At 31.2% G+C, this 25,166-nt stretch overlaps 1 protein-coding gene and 1 non-coding gene across 4 annotated transcripts in view; one reads left to right on the forward strand and one right to left on the reverse strand.

The window, feature by feature from the left end:
- Positions 1-25,166, forward strand: part of LOC143194144 (uncharacterized) — a 626,523-nt gene that overhangs the window by 294,604 nt on the left and 306,753 nt on the right. The gene's annotated exons all lie outside the window — the stretch shown is intronic.
- On the reverse strand, positions 6,198-6,270 carry TRNAF-GAA (transfer RNA phenylalanine (anticodon GAA)). The gene has a single exon. It is a non-coding gene; the product is annotated as a tRNA-Phe (tRNA).

Raw genomic sequence — 25,166 nt, forward strand, 5'->3', positions numbered from 1 at the left:
AAATCAACTTGGAAAACCAGATATTGATAAAGAACTGGATTTTGAGATGGAGTAGTTGATCATGGATATACAGCACTTCCCATTCAGCAAAATTCACCAGAAATCAGAAGGAAACTAAACGAGAATAACTACCTTAAAGGAGCTCTACAATTAATATCAGTAAAAAAAGAGAGCGAAGAACAAAATGGCGTTATTCCAGAGCTTAGCACGATAAATCTAAGTTGAATAATCTTACGTATGGTATGGATTCATGGTGTTCAACTCTGGTGTTGTACAAACAAGTTTCTGCGAGGCATTGTTTTTGCTCCAACTATGTTCATAGACATGGACAGAGGCCCCACAATTTTGAAGTTCTCTGGTTCACAGATAATGATAGCTTAGTCAGAAGATTAAAAAGTGAAGAAGTGATTGTGAAAGTGACATAGATGTTAATCCCAAAATGTCCATCGTAGAATAAGTATTTTGTAATTTTAAAACCGTATCAAATTAGGATTAAAACAAATAGCTATTTGTGTGTGCTTATTAGTGTTAACTTACAGATTTTTATAATAAATAATTAATTGAAAAAATACCTTTTGCCTATACATACAGTCCGTAGATTCCTAACAAAAACATCACAGTTCGATATATAAAGCCACCAATGGCAGACTGAGGCTACTGTTAACCAACTTAATATACTGGAAAGCAATTTAGAGAGAAGTGTGTAATTCAGGATTTGCAACCTCCAAAACTGATAATGCAACTTAATTTTACAATATGTTATTTTCAAACCTCTATAGCTAACATAAGAACATGTAAAGTATGTTACATCAGCGATGTTAATAGGAAATTCAATATTATGTAAAAGTCAATGAAGAAAATGTAAAAAAGCCACCATTTCCCACACAAAGCATCAAATATTCAATAGAATAAATTGGATACAACTTGCGACAAATATAAAACGAATGAAATATTCGCAGTTCCCAAATCAATTTACATAAAATCTATATTCGATGAGCCGGTTGTTTTCCCTTATAGTGGAAATTGAAATTTTAAAAATATTTCCTTTATTCGAATTAATTTTAGTTCGACTTCTTTCTATTAATTATTGATTCACATTGCAATTCATTTATTCATAACGATTCATTATTACAGGAGGGCAGAGGAAATTATGTTAAGGATGCATAACTTAATTTTCATTTGTGTTCTTTGTTTCGGAACTTTCAAAGATAATTTCATTGTCAAAATTTAGCATCTGAATTAATTGAATATTTTATTGTTCATTTCCTTCTCGCAGAAATATCAAAATGTAATTTTCTTAGTTGAAGTCGCATTTATTATTGCATGTTTAATTTGTCTTTTTGTCTGCAAAATAATTTTTCGAATTATAATATCTGATGAATTATCCCATACACTAAAAAAATATGTAGGAACTGAGTAATCAGATTTAAAATAAAAATAATTTATAATGAAAATATGTATTGTGAAAATTATAAAATAGTTGATATGAATATAGAACAAAATTAAATTTTTCCCATCCAATTTTTATACTTCATTTTATGACTTTGTTGTATTATCATAAAGGCTTTTTACCTCTAAACTTTACGATTGCATTAAAATTTCACTTTCACCAGCAATCTTGCATTATAATTAAATTATTCGAATAAGAACTATATAATTTTTATAGCTTCAATAAAAAATGCTATTATATATGACGAAAATGAAAATATATTCATGATGTTATATAGCGCGACTGATACGGCCTCCGTTGTCCAAAAATCAAAAAATCAAGAGGGTGTGCTTACCAGGTATATTGGATAGTCATTACCGGTTTTTTTTATCGGAAACTACATAATTTTTAAGAAAATGGAGAAATGTATTTTTTAGTCAAACTATTGGCAATTTGTTTCTTTGCTGCTCTGTAAATGTGTGTCCCATTGATGAGAAAAGTTGATAGTCAGACGGGACAAGGTCTGCAGAGTACTGCGGGTGCGATACTATATCCCATCCAAGTGTCTTTAATAGTTGCTTGACCGGCTTTATGAAATGACGCGTTTTACCGTAACTTCAGGCCGATTCTGGACGTATTTCGATCAATCGATGGTTTAAACAGTTCGTAATACACCACGTCAGTCTGGTCCCACCGAACACAGAGCATTGTCTTGCGACCAAAACGATTTGACCATAGAGTCGAGCTCTGATTTTTTACGCTCGGGGTTTTCAAATTAAATCCACTTTCCATGACCCATCACTCATTGATGCAGAAATGACTTCCGAACATACCTTTGAAGCAGCATTTCACAGACGAATTTCCATTTGACTATTATTAATTAATCACTCATCCTCGCATCTTTTGGATTTTCTCCATTGCTCGTAATCGATGGCTAGTCATTTCTTGTTTTTGAACGTTATTAACGGAAATTACCACTTTTGAATTTTCTAATCAACGCCTCCCCCATTTTTAGGGTTAGAGCATGCTCACCATAAGTTTCTACCAGCAAACGATGACTCTCAGCGGCTTTTCTTTTAATCAAAATTACAAAAGTAATGCTCGTATTCAGGAACCACACACATTTTCAAAGAGTGGTGGTGTTAGTTTCGCTAAATATAATATGAATTGCTTTGAAGCTTGAAGTCAACAGAATAAAATTACATATGTATAAAATCATAACATTGCATACCGGTAATAACTCTCCGGCACACCTGGTGTTTTAGACTCAATGACATGATATAAGTGATGATAAGATATGATATGATATGAAGGTAAACAGGCTATGAAAGGTTGAGACGATAATCACAAATAATTTACTACAATAATTTCCTTAGGAGGAATGTCTTATATATTGCGGCTAATACTGCCATGGTTGTGCAAATACGACGGTATGTTTATGTTTGACTAAAGAATATGATTAGCGAGAGAGTTTGGTTTTCGTTAGAATAATGGGCAGAATAATTTAGGATAATTATATATTGTGATATTGTTCCTTCCAATTCCGACTCTAACTGTTACTTTTTTTGTCAAAATTTGTGTAAATTTGTGGATACTTTGAAAAGATGAAGCAAACAAAAATATATCATAACTAAAAGATAATCGACATATTCATTTTGATGAAGATATGTGAGGAATTTTCTACTGCATTATTATCTGTTCGGCAAGTATTTTGCATGCAATATAATACTATCAATAAATCACATAAGGTATTTCAACATGGGTATTACCTATGTTCTAGATTAAGGGTTTATGGGATAACTTTTATATTAACGTATATTTATACGTATATTTTGATTAGCGCTATATATTCTAAAATTACAACTATAAAATTGCCTAACCCATAGTCCTACCACTATAATATTAAAATATAATTTATTTTAACATTATAGTACACATAATGCATATATAACCCAATCACATGAACCTCGTTCTACAGTGTATCTTTTTATAGGATTTTTCCTAAAAAAAGTAAGTTACATAAAACACCGAGTTACATACCGAGTAACAAAACACTAATTTGACTCCAGGAATGAATAGGCTATTTATGTTAACGTGTATTAGGAAAGATCCAAAGAAGGGGGGGGGGGGGGTTGTAAATGACCACCATTCGAATTAACTGAGTATACATTATTTAACAGACTAAAAAAGAAAAGTTTTGCATAATATATTCAAGATTAGCGATGAAATACAGACCTACTACAATAATGCCAACTGCAAAAAGTTATGGTTTAATCCAGAAATGGCATCGTCATCGATATCTAGTCGGAATATGCATGGCCATAGGGTCTTGGTCATGTATTGCAACCATCAATGTGTAATGCTGGTAAACCCAATGGAACTATTGCCGTAGATATTTACCGACGTTCATTGAACAAATTAGGCGACGTACTGTTGCAAAAAAAAGTCTAGAAATAACGAGGAACGCACAGTCCGCTTGAATGACAATACCCGATTTTATGTTGCAAAAGCTGTGAAAGGTACACTTTTAGAGCTCGAACATATTCCTGCCCAGCGCACTCACCAAGAATAGCGCCTGATTCTGATTACTACTTATTCCGATGTAAACTGGCTTGACTGACATACGTCGTCTGGATTATTTTAATGCAATTTATCATTATTTCTATCATTTTTTTCATCCTAATAGTAACCTAAACGCATTATGTGTTACACGTTTAACAATATGTGATAATCATGGCATTTAAAAACATTTCTGAAATTGTACGCGTCGCTTTTACATATTAGGATTTGAATCACCATATAAATTTCATACAATAGCATATAATTAGACAAACAAGAGTTTTAAGTGCCAGTAATTAATAATATTATTACTTAAGTACTTAACGACTCTCGGAGATGAAAGACATAAAACTTAACCTACTGTACTGGGACATGAAGTAACACTGAATATTATAGCAAACAATTTGCAGGGAAACCATTTTAGCTTATTTTGTCACTGCGTAACTGTAACTGTAAAATAAACATTTTATTCCGCCACTTGCACAGCTTTAAACATATCTATTTTTTTGCTGTAACAATAAGCATGAAATTGTTTTAGATATTATGGAAATATTGACACTTTAGTATCATATTATTTGTATGTTTTTAATTTTTTAACTACGTGAAAAGACTTTGTGTCACCAAAATATTTTAAAGATCATTGCACATTAAACTTTGATCATTTCTGTTTTTTGCTGTAACAAAAAGCATAAAATTATTTTAGATATTATGGTAATTAAGTATTGACAGTTTCATATTATTTCTATGTTTTTATATTTTTTAATTACGTGAAATATTTGCAACTATACTTCCCAGGTCTCAGAAAAATATGTTCAATATATTAAAACAGGAATTACTTCTTTGGATGCGAAGATTTTCTTTAACGATTAATTTTGTGAGATTGTTTTTTTAACTAATCCAATATTTTAAGAGAAACAGCATGCCACATGAAAGTGATTTTTTGAGGAAGGAACAGGATACTTGTCGGATCGATTTATGAGAAGACAATTATTTAGTTTCAACTGGCGACCGATTATTATTACACATAAAATGATTAAACAGATATATTGTTATCTAATATAATTTGTTTTGACATTATAGCATATTTAATGCATATATTATCGAAGGACTGAAGCTACAGTTAACTATACAGCAACAATATTATGTATCCAAGTAATCTAGTTTACTTTCATTACAGATCATATTTACCTTTCTAGGATTAGTTCTTGTTTGCTTCGTTCGTGTATTTCTGCTAAAATTCTTCCGTTACTACATTCTGAATAAACCCTTATATATATTCTGAACAATTCCTCACGTATGCACACATATATTTCACACTCATTACGATTTTCAACAATTATCCTATATAAATTATATATTCACGTTCAGTTGTTTCCACTCTAATCACTTGTTAATCACATCTAATCTATTGTTTTGGTAATTGCTAGCAACTGAACACAATCTCATTTTCTGAGTCACTATTCAAGTCAAAAACTAAACTGTTAATTTCCGATCTATTTAACACTTATTCATGATTTCATCATTTCTCTATTTATTTCTTCTGTATCCGATTCATTTAGACTAAATTTATTATTGTAAACAATGCTTCTTATATATCCTTCTCGACCTACATATCCATTGAGATAATTCTTTGCCACACTCCAATTCACTTCAACTGGATTAAATATGTAGTGATTTGACGGAATTCAAAATATTCTGTGGCCACATTGTTTAGCTATCTGATATACTACATACCTTTTTTCAGTCATATATTTTCAGCAGTGATTTACAAAGGGAAACTAGACCCATTCAATTTTTAACTGTTATTTTTTTGTGGTTTTTATCAACCCTCTTGAAATAAGTTGATCGGATTTTTCAATATCTGACCAGTCAGGTTGAAGTTAACAGCGAAATTTCTGGAAGGAAAACGACCAAAGTAATTGCGCCACCATTAACTTAAGCAGTCTTCACCATAAATATCACACAATCTTCATTGAACCCGTTTTAAATTTTCTCTATTCTGGAGATATAACAAAAATGACACGGAATCTCTATTTTCAAAATGTAATAAAGGTCGACTGAACCTTCAATCGTTCAAAAGCACAGCTTTCTTTTTCCGTCCATTAAGAAGACCTGACACTATTTTCTTCTAATTAATCTTATAAAAATAAAAATTAATCATAATTATGAAATATGTATTTTCAAAATTATCTTAAATAAAAAAGTTAATTGCCGAAACCCGGGATCGAACCAGGGACCTTTAGATCTTCAGTCTAACGCTCTCCCAACTGAGCTATTTCGGCTATATAAGTACTTTTATGGGTCAGGGTGAGCTTCAACATAAATAATATTGTATATATTAACATAACTCTAAATTTAAAGGATTGAACTGATTGATTATAAGTCTCATATTATAAATATAGATTATAATGCTCATAATATAAATCTTTAGTTATATTATATTTATTGCTGACCGCGATCATCCTTCACAGGCTGTTAACAGTTTATTCATTTATTGCGTATTTAATAGTCCATCAAGTTTCAAGAAGATGGCTAATTTATTTTGAGGCGTTACTCTTTTCTCCTCTTAGTTTTCAACATAGGAACCCCCTTTCAGTCGTTAATTTTGGTTTCTTAATAAGTGATAAAATGGCTCGACTCTGGATGCTTCATCTAATTTCTAAGAATGAATATATCCCAGCAGGATTCAAGGAATGGGAGGACTGTCCTATCGCCTTGATCACTGCACCAAATAAGCTGATATAAACAAAATGTAAGACCAAAGGCTATATTTTTCCTCCATTCATTTTATACTTTTTTAATTTTGTATGCTCCTTCATTAATTCTTCATATATAACAATGAATTCTTTTTAGTATCAAAAAAAAAACAAATCAGAAAGAAAAACAATGTCATACCAATTATCTCTTGATTAGATATTAATTACAATACTCATTTTCATTACATTAAATTACGTAATAACTTAAATTCGTCGGGTCAAATTTAAAATCTAAATTAAAATCAAATGTTTTCATGTGAAAGATACAATTAAAACTTTTGGATGGATCTCGAAAACTGAAACACCAACTCAGCAATGCCATATTACGTAGCGTTCGAAAAAAACAGTGCTCGTTTGTTCAACAGGGCGCGAATAAAAAAGGCGAGGGCTAACGGTGCAAGATAAATCGGTTTTTCGAATATGTTACTTGTCTCAATATACAGTCAAGCGTGAGAAAATCGGATATGTAAACAGGTGCTTTCTATCTTACGCATTTCAAACAGTAATTTTTTATGTATTTTTTGTTTTGGTTTTTTACGACATATATACATGATATATATATATATATATATATATATATATATATATATATATATATATATATATATATATATATATATTTATATATATAGAAAAAGGTTTTAATCACATAAAAGTTAGTTAAAAAACGATAAACTAAAACTACTTAGTTTTGGCAATTTTAATTTTTCATCAGCGCAACATAAACCAGCGGATTCACCGCTGTTTTTTTAATGCATTACGATTGTCATTTTCCTAATTATAACGAATTTGTTGCTACCGAAATCCATTTTCGGATCGAAGGGGAATGCTTCTCGGTTCCTGGATTAGAGGAGCACTACATCTATGGAACCGCCCAATTTAATTTTGTTGTGGTCGCTATTGTGTTTGACGTGCATGAACTTATTTCATTCTAAGATTTTCCATTTCATTTCCACTCACCCTCGAACGTAACATAATTAATACGTCTATTATCAATTTCTGATTAATAGTTCTATTCAAACCACCGCGGAGTGCAGACGTACCTTTCAGAACGGTCTGTTGTCTGTTGGTGTCATAAAAGTGTCGCGCATAAAAGGCGAAAACCTAGTCCCAACCATTCAGAGGTGAGAACGTGATTTAAAACGTGAACTGTTGAACGTGAAATTTAAAATTTATTTTTTACAAGCAAGGCTCTACCTTCTTATTTTCGGAACGGTAAATCGAGCGAGCAAAACTAAACGCGCGTAAAAAAAATTAAATTAAACATTTAGTAACTATTTAGTGATCTGTACGGTTAATTTCAATACGTAAAGGCTAATCCATAATATCTTCTGTCGATTTATCATTTGAATCACCTGCTATTTGAAATAACGATCAACTGAAAATATTTGTAGCCCCACAAATGCACGAATGGAACATTGTTTCTAACAAAAAACGTTTGGGAAGCCCCGAAGAACAAGTCGTCCGAAAACGGACGAAAATCAGCGACTACTGGCTTCACAAACCTATCCAAACATACAACAGTTTCAGTGCCCTGACAGAAGAGACAGAAGAAAACCAGAACTACAAAGAAAACCAGTCGAAAGCAATTCCCAGGCCACCCCCAATAACAATATATAAGGTAGGGTTTGTTAAACATCTGCATGAGTTGCTCAAAATAGTGCCATGCGTTTCCACCAAAGTTCGAGAAAACTTTTAAATTTGTTAAAAAAAGACTCCATCACCCCACCGATTCGAATTCAATTAAAACAGCCCTAGCTGAACAAGGCCACAAAGTTGTCAATATACATAATAATACACACCATGCAACAAAGAGACCACTGCCAATGTTTTATATTGATTTGAAGCCAAAATAAAATAATACAAATGTTTACGAGATTAAGTACTTGGGCCACAATATCATTAAAATATGAAAAATGTGAGCCACCATACACAAGTATGAAAAGCGCAGAAGAGCATGCGACCAATGATTGCACGCGCAAAACACTTGACGATAAAGTAAAATGCGTCAACTGTGACGGTAACCATCCTGCAAATTATAGAGTATGCCTAGTCCATAAAGCGTTGCAACAAAAATTTTATCTAACACTGAGCGAAAAAGAAACTCACAGCCACCAAAACGGCCCATACCATTTAAGTCACCTAAAGCGCCGATACAACACCCTCATATATCATACGCACACGCTGTAACCAACAGTCAGCCCAACCTAACATGCAGACAACGCCAATCACCACTGACCCTGTAAGTATTATTAGTAAATTAGAGGAAATGATGGGTAAACTTATGGAACAAACGAGTACAATGGTGAATTTACTCACCATCGTCGTTACCAAGCTAGCCTAATGACTGATAGCCATTACAGCAAATACAAAATAGCTGTCTGGAATGCTAATGGACTCCAGCAACATTCCAGGGAGCTTAAAATGTTCAAACACAAAACATCCAGATGATAAAGCACATGGAGGAACATCTATAATTATTCGTGAAAACATAAAACACTGTGAATGAGAGAAATTAAGCTACAGTGTGACCATTGAAGAAGTGCACGCGCCATTAACGATGAGTGCAATCTATTGTCCACCTAAACACAACAAGGCAGAACAATACCACGGTTTCTTTAACACGCTGAGTAATAGATTAATTGCCGGATGAAACTATAATGCAAAACATGTAATGTGAGATTCGAGATTAATAACAGCAAAAGGCACAGAATTGGTCAAAGCAATGAAGGCAAATAACTTACAGCATATCTCTAGTGGTGAGCATTGGCCGTTAGATAGAAATAAAATTCGCGATACCATAAACTTTTGTGTTACAAAAAATATTGACACCAAAACGTGCAAAGCTGAATCATACTTCGATATACCTTCTGATCACTCACCTGTTATTATAACAGTGAACTCAAATATTCTCAACAAAACAAAGCCACCTTCTTTGCATAAAACCAAAACCAACTGACCATTCTTCAGAGATAAATTAGACAGCTTAATATCTCTTAATGTACCTCTCAAAACAGAAAGAGATACAGAAATAGCAGTAAAATATATAACTAAATCTACACAAGAGGCCATATGGTACGCAACACTTAATAACGTGACATATCAAAAGTTTAATTATATTTCACCTATAATTAGACAAAAAATTGCCGAAAAGGGAAAACTGCGAAAAACCTGGAAAACAACAATTCAGAACAGAAGAAAACAAAAGAAAATTCAACAAGGCCACAAAAGAGCTGAAAGAGCTAATAAATAAGGACCAAATGAAGGAATTCAAAACTAGTTAGAAAACTTAACGCCAACTTATGCAACGAATTATTCTCTCTGGAAAGTAACAAGAAAATTTAAAAAACCTCAACAACATAATCCACTCATTAAAATTGACAACAATACGTATAATCATAAATTTCCGCAAGCACCTTAAATATCTGGGAATGTATTTCGATCGACGTTTAACATGGAAAAAACATAGAGTTACACATCGCAAGCAGGTTGGGTTTAAGCTAAACCACATGTATTGACTGATAGGTCAATGATAGGTCATAAATCTAAATTATCTTTAGATAATAAGGTTTTGCTGTATAAGTCAATACTTAAGCCCATTTGGAGCTATGGTATTGAACTGTAGGGTATTACTAGCAAATCTAACATAGTATCCTCCAGAGTTTCCAGAATAAAGTGTTGCGAGTCATCGTCGATGACCTATATTACGTGTCCAACAAACTGATTCAGCGTGATATCCCCATAGAACCCATAACGAGTGTGATAAGGAATGTTAGTGCGAAGTACTCTGAAAGACTATTAGTGCATCCCAATGCACTCGCCAAGCAATTAAATGTGCGCGATGATAGTGAAGTGCGTAGGCTTAAACGCAAACTGCCATACGAACTGATTAATAGACACTTAGAGTGAAATTTAATAATCTCTAGAATAAGCTAGAATAGTTTTATAAATAAGTTATAAATAGGAAATAAGTTAGTAAGAATCTTTAAAATAAGTAAGAATAGTATCTAGAATAAGATTTAGATTATAAGCTGTACAGTAGATCACTTACTGAAGTGATCTACTACATGCCAGGATAGTTATATTATATAGCTGAAATCATATAATAATACTTATGCTTACGGGAAAATTGTTGACCTTCTAGGAGGTTAATGAAAAAAAAATCTGTTCAGAGGCAAGGACAAATTTATACCCTTACAACTACTAAATTCAGACCATCTAATCTTACAAATTTACTTTATGGACAATTCATGTGTAAATTGATAGATATTGCAGTCACAATCCAATAGCATTAGATTGAATGCCATCTGATAATATCGATACCAGCGATAATATCATCACCAGATTTTCCTTTTAATGTTTCCTTTTAAAATGGGTTTTACAGTTGCGTCTAGAGTAATGGAATCTAGAGTGATACACAAGGTACAGACTGAATTGGTGCATACAATTTGAATAAAAATTAATTACATTTAATATCTAAAAGATTTATATCTCAGTATGATATTTAATACTTTATCTCTGTTTAGCTTCGTGCTTTCTTTAACTCCATTCTTCAATATATTTTAGAAAATTTAAACTAATGTTTAACACTTCTTGATAGGTAATTCACAGTCTACAATTACTGTTCGCTTTTGGGGACAGTTTTTTATATACTAGATCTTTTTGTATACCCAACTACTGTCTTCAATTCTACACATGCTGGATAATTCAAAGATTGTTACTCAAAGCAACTTGTTGGACATTTTAAATCACCAAGTAACTCTATTTTTTCGATAAACAAGTTTGTTATATTCTCAATTTTAATAATTTTTATTAAATAATCTTATTTTACGTTTGCATAATGTTTTTGCAAGGCAAAGGAGGACATGTGGAGGATTTTTGATTTATATTTTAACTTAAATATAACTTGTACGAATATTTCTCGTAACAAAATCTAGTCACTCAGGTATTTTTGAGTCCGTTGGATTCAAAACTGAAAGAAATTCACATTCATTACTTGAAAGAGCTCTTCTTATCATTGTTAGTTTTTACAAGTCTTGTCTCTTCATGGTAGCCACCCTCCAATAATAAATCTAGGATTTTGTTGCCTTTTAAATGCATTTTAGAACTTTTATACTGAAGATGTTATACAAGAATATAACATCATAAGTTTTGATACTTGGAAGCCTGTTATTATTCGGCCTTTGGAACTTTAGTACATAATGATGAATAATCGATTATTTGGTAATAAGTCAGCCTTAATATTTTCAAGATGTGTACCTTGTACGATTTAGTTTTGATGAGGGATTCGGACTGCTGTAAGTTTTTTCCTATGTAAGTCTGTGTTTGCATTCCATTCTATTATTCTGGGGTTACTCAATGTTAAGAACCTTTAAAAAATCATTTTCTTTCCGATTCCTATTTAGAATTAACTTAAAAAATTTTTTAATTGAGTACTTAAGTGAATTTCATAAAAGATTCAAATATTTCTTTTTAAAAGGCATATTTGCACCTGCACGCTGTCATATAAAATTCATGTGAACGATGAACGTTTATCGTGTCAAAATAAATTATCTTTCATGGTCAGTTTCACATACATTATGTATGTTATAGTACCAATTCTATAGAAATTCATTATCATATCTACTGAAAACCTACTAACATATTTCTTAAGACATATTTAAAGCTATTTATTTTATTTTGTTTTAAAAGCCAAGTTGTTTTAACTCAACATGATAATTTCTTAATTGTAAATCCTAATATTTAAAATAGTAAAGAGATCTTCTAAACATTTCCTTTATCTCGCTTTGCTTTTGTTCTCCGAATTTGATTAAATAACCAGCAAAGGAAAAATACCCACAATGACCGCCTCTAAAGAATTTCATTGTGGAAGTTTAAAATAAATACCGTTGACAACGAACAAATTATTATGATTTAAAAGCTTTCTTTGGTGTTTTCTTACAACCAGCGCAAAATTAATTTGACAATTTTATATCGGCTTAAACAGTTTCTGTGTTGCGAATTAAAAAGTTATTAATTTAATGATTTCATTTCATTGTTCGACTGTTAAGATTTTTAGTTAAACGAAACTATTATTTCTGTACCGAAAATTAACGCTATTTCAGCTAAAATTATTGACCGTTATTATAATAATAACAGATTACTCCCTGAGATATTTTTATTGAATCATTTTATTATTACATATTTGTATTTGATTTAATTTAAAATTTTTAGTTACATTTTCAAAGTACCTATATTGAACGCCTAACATAATTATTTTTAAAGAAAAAGCAAGTAATTATACTTTTATGTCTCTTTTCTTTACCAACCATTGGGTTATTTTTAGGTTTGGCCCGTAATTTCTTTAATTGTCTAACCATATTTAACAATTGAAATGTAAGGCTTTTATATGGTAGATCAGAGGGTTTTATGTGGTGACTAACTTAAATGAAATATGTTAATACTATATTTTCTACTTGTTTTTTTGTACCATGAAATTCAAGATATGAAGTTCTATAAACATTCTATTTATATTAAAAATAAATAAATATGTATCACTTATAATGGGGGCTAACTTTTGTCATAGACAATACCTCCATTTCGACTTCAAGATAAAACTATTTATAATACATGTTTATATTTTTGAATATGCTCTTTAAGCATTTAAGTTTCAACGTTGATTATTTTTATTTTTAAAAGCTCAAAGCTCCAGTAGATTATGGGTTATTGAGTGACAGAGCGAGATATTTTGAGAATAATTTTCAATTAAAAACATAATTAATATTAATTTCAAAAGTTTAAAGGTCAATGAAGGTAATTAAGATAAGATATGTTCTGAAACAGACAACACTGCAGTTCTAATCTCGATTATGATGCCACCACATTTAATTAGAAAAATGTATGTACAATTATGTACATTTTCAAATAATCTTTGGGACTTTCTCAGCGCAGAATATTTATAAATTTCAGTCCATTTGAAGTACCTCAAAACAATATAGAAAATTAAACGACTGAGAAACAGCCTTGGGAGTATACATGCCAAGAGTTATATTTATATATTAGAAGACAATTAGCATATATTATATTAGAAAATACAAAATTAATTTCAGCTCGTGTTTCAGTATTGAATAACCTGTTATGCGAACAAAAATCGGACCTTCCAATTAGTTTTAAATAAGAAATTCTCTTTGTACTAAGGAAATCTTAAAACATCGTTACAAAACAAATAACAATTAAATAACATTAAAGCTTTGTTGTGGAATTTCTTTGAGCAAATTTAATGTGTAATTCTATATATTTGAAAATCCTTTTAAGCATTACGGTTGGATTACTGAATAAATTAATGCCGTATATTGTTGCGGTAGTCCGATTTCCTGAAGCAAAGGGGTGACTTTTTAATACTGCTAGGGATAATGAAAAAGTACTTTTACAGTATTTAATACCTACTAAATGATATATTTGCTGTATTACATTGGGAAAACAGAACATTCAAAAACCTAATGAAAATAATTATAATGGTTTGGTGAAATAGTAATTTTGGTTTGTTTACAAATGTTCTCCAAAGTTAATTTATTTTTATGTATTTCAAACATTAATTATAATGATATATGATATAATGATATATGAACTGTTTGATCCGTTATCTTTTTTTTCTTTTTTTTTGATAAAACCATAATTTTATCACTGCAGATTATGGCGAAACAGTGATCTAAGTGATGATTTCATTAAGGGAATTTTGCAAAAACAGGAATAAATATGATTTGGAGAGGCAGTGCCGGAACTACACGGTAGACGTATCCAAAATTGCAAGTAAATATATCTGAGTTCTTGTCAAGTTATGGAAGTTGGTATGGTTGATGTGTAGTCCATCAATTGGGTCTGATTGTTTATGTGTTTTGTCATTTTGCTATCATATATAAAAGTAATTTTAATCTAGACTATATCAAGATGCTATAATATTATTTGATTGAATGTGTATTATTAGAGACATGAATTTAAACATTTTATTAGGAAAAGCCGAATTTACTTTCCCCAAATTTGTCATATTTTGTTTAATTCAACATGCATTTTATATGAAAAGGTATATAAATATCTGTGGTAAATCTTCTGTCAATAGTATGGTTTATTATTACTTACTCCCCCCCCCCCGCATATTCTAGATTACAAATTGTTTTAAAATTAGATTAGTCGAATTCTGTTTCGGTTTCTCATAGATAGTAATGGTAAACAAATAGTATATAAGAAATAGTATAGAAACTATAAATACGATGATAATTTATGTTTCAATAAAAGATTGTACTAAATTGTATTTGTAATTGGTGTCGTATTTAAAATGCTATAAACAAAATACTCTTAGGCTCCAGGCTCCTGTTCCTTCTAGGGATTATTTCATGATTTTTGTAATGTACCTTTGAGGAATGACTTGCAAGATTTTAGATTTCTTACCTCTCATTTATTGTGATGCTTTCTGGCAACCAACGCATTTTATGACTAGGCTTGTAGCATGACTCGCTCTATCTAATATCTAATATTGCTCCAAATATATTTCAGGCGACAGCTTAAAAAAATATTAAATATCTTCTTTCTACGCACTCTTTTAGTTAAATTTAAACATAATAGTAAAATGTAACCTAAATATGCAGCAATTACTTTCAATATTCTCTAGCCGTAAAGCTATTAGTCTTACTCAGGGTCTGGTGGTTCTGGAGAGTGGAACTATTACCCTCTTTTATAACTCGATTGGTTAATAGTTCTGTTGGCGTATGTAATGATAGAAGTGAAACTTTTCCTGACGCGCGGCACAAACTGGCCGATAAATTTGTGTAGATAAATATATGACAATGTTTTTATTTTTTTAATATTGGCAATTACAACTTATTGATGGGACGAATAGTCTAATTCGGGATCATATTTGAACGTGACGTGCCTCTCATTGCCTCTATCTATTAGCTGCAAGACAATCATTATGTTGCTTTCGATTTTCATTTACACGTGTATTTCCAACCTTGTCCGTTAAATGTATATTATCCACCAAATGTTCTTCTGTACTTTTATTGAACCTAGGGACTTTAATATGGGACTATTTCTGCAATATGTATACGTGAGCCATTATTTCCTATTCGTCCTCAAGGACGTGCAGGCTCTTTCTTTCAATAAATGCTGAAAAAATAAATATAAATATCTTTTTATGTTAAAATTAACAGAAACTTAGAGAAAATTTTACTAATATAACTAAACACAACTAAAATTAATAGTGACAATATTTCAAAATATTACCATGTGTTTGGAATATTATTTTTATTTTTCAAAATATTACTGTAAACTAAAATGCACTGTAAAATGTAACACACACTATATCCCGTGAAAGGACTAAAAACATGAATACATGAATGTTATGAAAATGAAGTTCAGTCTGTCGAAGGCCGTTATTGTGGCGGTTACCATGAAGTTAAGACAAATTAGTCAAGTTATTTACACTGTTACAGAGTTTAATTTATCAAAATTGAATTACTCGCATTCTTATATAATTTGATTATTTTAACTTAATAGTTGGTATTAATTCGTTTCTGAAGAAGAATAACTTTATTTTGGGCAGTTGAATGTAACTGAGTCGATTATTGATTTGGAAGTTTAAAGTTGCGTTGTGTTTTGTTTGTCTTTAGAGGTTTTAGCTCCATTTTGCTGAATTTTATTCTATTTGTTGAAGTCTCTTGAAGGTTTTGTACTTTTTACTCATAGTTTTAAGTGCGTTCAATTATATTTTTTGAGGGAAGGTCAATAAAAATCTGATTATTGTATTATGCTCCGATATTTCATTATTTTATTACCTGTCATAGACTTGACAATCCTGAAATCCCGACGTTATAAAAAATAATCAGAATTAGGGATGTCGGCCGCGGGTAAGAATATGGATATTTATTTATATATAGAATTCGATAATTTCAAAATAATATCGATAAATCGGTGAACAAATAATGTCGAGACGAAACTACGCAAAATTCGCTTCATATTTGGGGGAAGATATTTCAAAAATGTTCGATATTTTCCTTCGAAAATCATTATTTTCGATACTCTCATTTACATCTATCGATATATCTCTGAAAAAAATATTAACGTCACTGTTAGCCTCATTTAATCAGTCGCTATTAAAGAAATATAAAATATTGCTGTGTCCTTAATTTGGTAGTTTATTGATTGAGAATGACCAATTAATTACGTATCGGACAAAAATGTTTGTACAGCAAACGTTAACTTCGAAAATTAAGCCTTAACTACGGTTCCGATCTTTTGAAATTAAAATTGCCAAGTTTTTAAGTCGAAATTAAATGTTTTTCTCTCGTTCCCGCTTTTCTCTTTCAATGTTTCCCTTTCCGGCTCGTTTTGTTGGCCGAATCAAATTAAACCGCCAGCAAAAGGAATACGCGCAAACGAAGAGGTTCTCTAAAATACCTTATTATAGAATTTCGCAGATAAACAGCGTACGAACAAACAAGTAATTAAAGGATTTAAAAGCTTCCTCATAGATTGTGTTTCCACTGACGAAAAATTATTTTTGTAATTTTATACATCTGAAAATCCATTTCAGCCTTGTCAGTCAAATAACAAGACAAATTGATGCGGTATGTTGTTAAGGCATCTTGATTAATATTATACCGAAGAAGAAGGTTAAAGCGTTTTTTGTAGGATGTTTATAGTAATTAAATTTCTTAATTACGACGTAGTTAATTATTTAAAATAATATAAACATGTATAAATGTATTACATTTCAGTAGAGTAAAGGTTTTTCTGAATTAGCGATACCGAAAAAATATTCATATTTTATTAAACCGATATTTTTAGAAAAATATTATATAAATAATAAAATAATATATATACTAAGTAAGCGTAAGAGTTTTTCAGTATTAATTTTAATAGTCTATTAAAAATATAGATCTTTTTATTTAACTATGTTTAAAATATATTGTATATATAAATTTTTTGCTCGACAATTTTCTATATTTTTTCAAAGATATAATCATCATAATTTCAAACAAATAATTCTCTAGGATCTTCACCACAGCAAATTAAAATAAAACTACATAATGAACAAAATAAAGAAATTAGAATGCCCAGGCCACCCCCAATTATCGTAAGTAATGTTACCGACTTTGACTTGCTATACGAAACACCGAGGTCCAACTATATAGTATTCAAAGCAACGGTAGTAAACAATAGACAAATAAAACTGAATGCCGAATGCTGTACAACATTCACAAAAATAATAGATTGTTTAGAGTTTCTGAAACTGCAATGGCACTCTTATGAAGACAAACAAACCAGAGACATCGAAGTTATGACAAGAGGGCATCCAAAAACAGCTAAATGTGAAAAAATTATCGCAGAACTAAACCCAAATAGTCTTAAATGCTTAAATGCGACAAATATTAAAAAAAAGAAAAGACCAAAAATAACGAAGAAGAAATTTTAGTCCACAACAAGCCATTACCTCTTTTTATGTTACCCTTTGAACATTATACGGACACAAAAACCATTTTTGGTATTAAAAGAATTTTAGGGATCGAAATAAAAACCGAACCTCTAAAAAAATCGAACATAATACCACAATGCAAAAGATGCCAATTGCATGGACACACACAGAAATTCTGCAGAAGAGAACCTAGATGTGTAAAATGTTCAGGTAAACATATCACTACAGAGTGTTGTACAGAAGACCCAAAGAAGCTAAACCGAAATGTGCAAACTGCAATGAAGCCCGTTCGGCAAGTTATAGAGGAAATGTAGTTGCTAAAACACTACAAGAGAGGAGAAATAAAGTAGTTCAAGTTAAATCTCAAGAAACAATAAGTGAAAAGAATCAATCGAAAAAATATAACAACATTAATGGTGAAATGACTTATGCCGAAAGTATCAGTCAAAGTAACCAAAGAGACAGCAAGGAAGATAATCACCAACGAATTGCTACTTAAACTAATAGGAAATCTGGACAGACAAGAAAAACTGATGAAACTGAAAAACTAAAAATGAAGAATATTAGGCCTGTGACCCCAAAAACCCGAAATGGCAAATAAAGATATCCGAGTAGCAATTTGGAATGCTAATGGAATCCAGCAACATCACGCTACCCTACAAGTATTCCTAGATATGCAAAAAATAGATATTTGCCTAATATAAGAAACCCATTTAACAAAAGAATCCTTTATAAAATTTAGAGGATATACATTCTATCATACCATACACCCAGCTAACACCGCAAGAGGAGGAAGTGCAATAATAATAAAAAATAGCTTTTCCCACCATCAAGAAACCTGGCTCAGTATAGCAGAAAATCAAGTAACAGCAGTAACAATAGATGTAATATATATGTATATATATATATATATATATATATATATATATATATATTATATATATATATATATAATATATATTATATAATAATAACTAAGATGGGGATCCAGAGTGACAAAAACTAAAGGAAAAGAACTGCATAAAGCTGCTACTGTACTGATCAAGAAAAAACCGCAGACCTGTTAGATTTCTTCATAGTAAGAAACATAACATCCAACTATATAAAAGTCGAAGAGAATGTTGAGCTAAGTTCAGATCATACGCCAGTGATTCTGACGTGGAGCGAAAATATAATAAGAAAAGAAAGAAACCCAAAGTTAACAAACAAAAGAACAGACTGGGAAGGATTTGCTGAAGAATTGAACAAACGAATTCAACTAAATGTACCCCTCAAGACAACTGAACAATTAAATCTTGAAGCAGAAAAATTCGTAGTAGATATTCAAAAAGCTGCTTGGACTAATACTCCAGGAATTAAAAGTACAACTAAAAGAATTAATTATCCAAAAGAAGTGAAGGAAATGGTAGCTGAAAAACGTAAATTATGAAAAAAATGGCAACAAAATAGAACATCTGAAAATAAAAATAGCTTAAACAATATAATCCAAAGATTGAAAAGAGAAATATTGCAAATAAAGAACAAAACCATAAATGACTATCTCAGGAATTTAACAGATGATAAGATGATAACAGAATAAGTTATTAAAACTGACACTAACCCCAGGAAATCACGAGGCTACGATTTAATAAGAGGATAATTACTGAAAAAACTACCAATAAAGGGAATTATAAATCTCACCAACTTGATCACACAGCACAGATCAACACAGAATTTAGATCAAAACATGTCCCAGACATTTGAAAGATGGCGGAAATTATAATGATCCGAAAACCTGGGAAGTCACCAAACGAAATAAAATCCTATAGACCTATATTACTGCTGCCAGTAATATCTAAGGTTTTTGAAAAACTCATGGAAAATATATCGATGGCTGTGGGAGACAATAGTGCAGAAGCCTCACGAAAATTATAACAGGCAAGTGACAATATAAATAATTGGACGCAAGCTTGGAAAATAAAAATTAATGAAAATAAATCTGTAGATGTGCAGTTCACCTATAAACAGACCGTACAAACACCAATAACATTAAATAACACTACCATCCCATATAGCAACAACGCTAAATATCTTGGAATGAATCTCGATGCAAAACTTCTCTGGAAGGAACATATATAAAGTAGAAAAGAAAAGAACTGGAATTGAAATATAGGAAAATGTACTGGCTAATTGGAAGAAAATCACGATAAAAAAAATCAAGAAAGTCCTGAGAGGTATTGTGGGTGCACCCAAATACTATAAGACTGATTATCTACGTCGAGACCTTCAAATACCCACAGTCAATAAAGAAATCAAGAGAATTGCAAGGGGGTATGAGGAAAGACGCCATTCTCACACAAATATTGAAATATTGCAACTTTTGGATACCACCAGAACAGGACACAGACTCAAAAGAATCAAACCTTATGTAGTGTTGTGTAGTGAGGTGCATATATTAATAAATTCAGCAATGACATGTATAAACATTATTTCACCAGAGACTGAGTTAGGGCCGATGGGTCCTAGTTATAACCTAGATTTAAATTAGCATAAAGACAAATTGTAGGTTAGACGGAAACGATTAGTAACAATGTATTAATTAAATAATTTTTAAAAAATAATAATTTCAAACGATAAAGGGCTAGTAAGTTCAGAGAATTTTGGTATTCAATTGTAATCTAGTTTATGGTACTTAAATTTAAAAGCTTATTATCTATATTTTTCCTAGCTATTATAGATATCAATAAATTTCAAAGAAATATCAATATTGTTTCTCCGATATGCTGCTAACGCGATTATATTTCGATCCTTTTCACAGCTGTTATAAATATCGATATATTTAAAAATAAATAATTATTGGATATATTTTTCTGTGGCCAACATCCGTATTATGAATACACATTCCAATGAGGTGGGCATAGTTTTTTTTTATTCTAGAAGCATTTGAGGATTATAGATTAATAAAATTTGTATTAAGTTATATCACAATGTGAAAAGAGTATTTTAAGTTTTAATAAAAATAAAATGTGGCAGGGACAGTAGTATTATTCCTACCAGATCACTAATTTATTAGTCACGGGATCAAATATATTTTTAATAGAAAACCAAATTGGCTAGCTAGATCGTCAATAATTCCGAAGATACTTAAAAAACGTTTTAACATAGTTTACCAGAGTTCGGGCAGAGTTTAAAAGAAATTGAATAAAACAGTAATTATAAGAATAAATTTTAATCGTAATTCAACGTTATAATCGTCAAAAGGTTAAATAAATACAAAACTACATAATAATCGCATGAACAAATATCTGAAGCGTATGATGGATGTGGCCAAATCTCGCATTGTGTATTTTAAATATTAATACAACATACTTATGAATAAATGGATTAGACAGCTGATTGAAAGTGCTACGTAGTATAATTCAGTTCCAAGTCCAATTTCTCCGTATATCTAACAATCTATTTATCGTTTGGCTAAAATTTTTTCGAATGAACCTTACAATACCAAGTCAATGATTGTCTGAATGCCATTGTCTATTTCTGATGGTATTGAATATAAAATATGATATATGATATGAAATAATAAGAGGCTATTTATTTTTGTTGTATTTTATTTTTAAGATCATTATTATTATGTTTATTATATTTTGCCATAATTAATAATAAGATTATCTAAATAAAATATAATAGTATCTTATAATATAATCATAATCTTATAATATAATTATAATATAATCAGTAATAGTATTAATTATCTAAGTATTAGATTAGAATATTAATAAATTAGAAATTAATTAATTATTAATTAATAAGAATAAGTATCCAGCACACCTGATGAACGGTGTTGTGAAAGGATTACATCACTTTTCATTGTAATATTTTTTGTTACAATTTTATATGCTGTAATTAGTTTAAATCAAAACTTGTATAATGTAATCAAACTTAATGTGATGTTTAATCAAATATTCTATAAAAAATTATATGTTACACAGATAGAACTGTGTCTTAATCGAGGATCTTACATATTTTAATGCATTATTATAATCATTAAATACAATAGATTCAAAAATAAGCCAATTAAAATTAATTAAATTATTGTTTACTCTGAATAGTATGTAATTTATAATGTATATTCCAGAGAGAATACAGCGAAATATTCAAAAAGTACATCCTGAAATATGCGGGAAATACCAGTAGAAGAATTTCAATTTAAAAAGGTATTCGGTATACATAAACCGGAAATTAAGCTGAAGCTAAACCACTGAAAGCTCTCGTCCGTAAGAAATAAATGTGTAGCGGAAACGTTTAAAAAATCAGTTAACTGCTTTGTGGAGCAATACTAACATAGTTCATTACCTAAGTGGCAGTAAGGTTATTTATGTGGCCAAATGGAAACTAAATAAATAAATAAAACTGAAATTTATTTGATTTTTAAATTCTATTCTGTATATCGTTTACATTTATTTTACCAAAATAAAAAGTTTTATTGTTTAAATGGCACATATGTTAGTCACTGATATATTACCATTTTATTTAATGTTAATATTATGCCACCTTTGGTCAAGCATTCTAAGTTGTGTTCATTTATTGTATCATTAATCAGTATCGTTTATTTGTCTTACATTTAGTTCTTTGTCACTAACTGAACTAATATTTCATTGACATATTAAATTATTCAGCTTATTGTATTCTGATATTTTTTTCAGAGATTCAACTCCGAGCTTTTTTCATCGTTCTCGACCCCTTCACCATTCAGTAAGAATATCAATATTGGCCATTCTAATAGCCGCCATACGGGTGGCTCAAAATACTTAGCTGGGGGTGATATGGACTTAAACAGTTTTTGATAAAAGCCATGCAGTATAAAATAATACAATGGAACCTGAACGGTTTCAAATCCAAATCTAGTGAACTAAAGTTGATAGCAGGTCTTCATAAATCGTCAGTCCTAGCTCTCCAAGAAATTAATCTTTCTAAGAAAAGAGGACTTCCTTCAGTTTAGAGGTTTTCATGCAATCAGAAAAGAAAGAGCCAATATAAACAGATCATCAGGGGTAGTAGCTATATTGGTTAAACAGATTTTAATCTATGAAGAAGTCGATTAAATTACAAACCTGGAAGCAGTAGCCATAAAAATATATCTCACAGGTAGATGCGTTACAATTTGTAATTTATATTTTGCCCTTTCGGCAGTGGTGACTGAAAAGGAACTGGAAGAGTTGTTGACTCAGCTATCTCAACCGGTTTTGATTGTGGGAGACTTTAACGCCCATACGCCTAAATATGGATCACATTACTACAGTGAAAGAGGTCGAATAATAATGGACCTAATAAACAATTTTTCGACTCCACATATTGAATGACAGATCGCCCATCTTCATCTCTTCGGCGACTGGAAGCCGCTCTTGCATTGATTTATTGCTTTGTTCGGCAACCTTAATGGGCTGCATATTTTGGACAACATTGGCTACATTACATGACAGTGACCACTATCCCACACTCACTGTATTAGAAGGTTTCACATACCCTACTATTGAATCAACAAGGGTAGATCTGCGCAATATTGTAGGGATAAATATAGGCGGCTCATCACACTACATTCTCTTAATATGGATATAAATTCTATAGTGGAAGAATTCACTAAATCTGTCATTAGAGCCGTCACACGAACATAGAAGGTGGGCACTCAACCGATTCAAAAATCATCCATCACCTATTTTATAGAATATAAGATGCTGAAGGCTTCAACCAGGAAAAAATGTCAGGGAATCAAAAGCTAAAAGCTGGATGGAATTCACTAACAATTTAAATCCCCAAACCTCAACTCAGGATATATGGATGAGCGTTCGAAAACTAAAGGGATTACCAATATCTAAACTACCAATGATCGTTTAAAGGACACGCTATATAGAAGACCAACTGGAACTAGCAGAACTGTTTGGTAAACCGTATCATACTCTTTTTACAAAACATCACGATGATAAAATTATGGAGAACACTCTGAAAGCTAGTAACATTTATGATTGCTTGGATGATCCTATTATATACGATGAGGTCTTTTAAGCAGTATATAAAGCTAGAGACACCTATCCTGGCCTAGATGGTATTAGATGAATATACTTTAAAAACTTTGGTGAAGTTCAAAAGCTGTATCTCTTGAACATATACAACATCATATCGAACAATGGACAGCTACATACTATGTTGGAGTTTTCAGTGTGATCCCGATACACAAATCAGGTATACCCAGACATTCGGTGGATGGGACAGGCCAATAGCGCTAACAAGTCACCTGTGTAAGCTAATGGAAAGCATAATTAATAATATACTTTCTTATATCATTCAAAAACATAGTCTGTTGAGTGAACATCGACTAGCCTTCGTCAATATTTTCTCCATTTTGGATCACTTAGTGGGATTTGAAAGCGATATATTTAAGATTCTCAATAACAAGCAGCATACTACAGCGGTTTTTTTAAACCTAGAAAATGCATTTGACTCCATCAAGACATCCAAAATTCTGAACGAATTATAAGAAGATAGGTGGTAATGGTTATCAATTTGTTTTATATTTCCCAAGGGATCGTACTTTCCGGGTTGGAGCCAATACCAGAGAACATATACCTGGGCAAATTAAAGCACAATTTTTCGTCGATTGTCATTTATCATGCTCATCAGGATCACAAAAGATGTCACGAAATTCTGAAAAAATGCCTCGATACTCTCCCTTCTTAGGCAAAAACAAATGGCCTTCGATTCTCACCTGATAAATCGAATAGCGTGCACTACTGAAGAATAAGGAATTGTCCCCGAATGGCAGCTTTTTTTATTGATGGCATTGATATAAATAACAAACCTGAGCATAAGTTCCTGGAAATTATATTCAACTCACGTCTCAGCTGGCCTCTACACATGAAACATACAAAAAAACAGATGCCTGACTGATATTAGCCTAATTAGATCCCTCGCCAACTTTCATTGGGGTGCTCATAGAACCACT

The sequence above is a fragment of the Rhynchophorus ferrugineus genome, unplaced genomic scaffold (assembly GCF_030347505.1).
Source record: "Rhynchophorus ferrugineus isolate W39M unplaced genomic scaffold, kcgeb_rfMv2 rfM3, whole genome shotgun sequence".
Lineage (NCBI taxonomy): Eukaryota > Metazoa > Arthropoda > Insecta > Coleoptera > Curculionidae > Rhynchophorus > Rhynchophorus ferrugineus.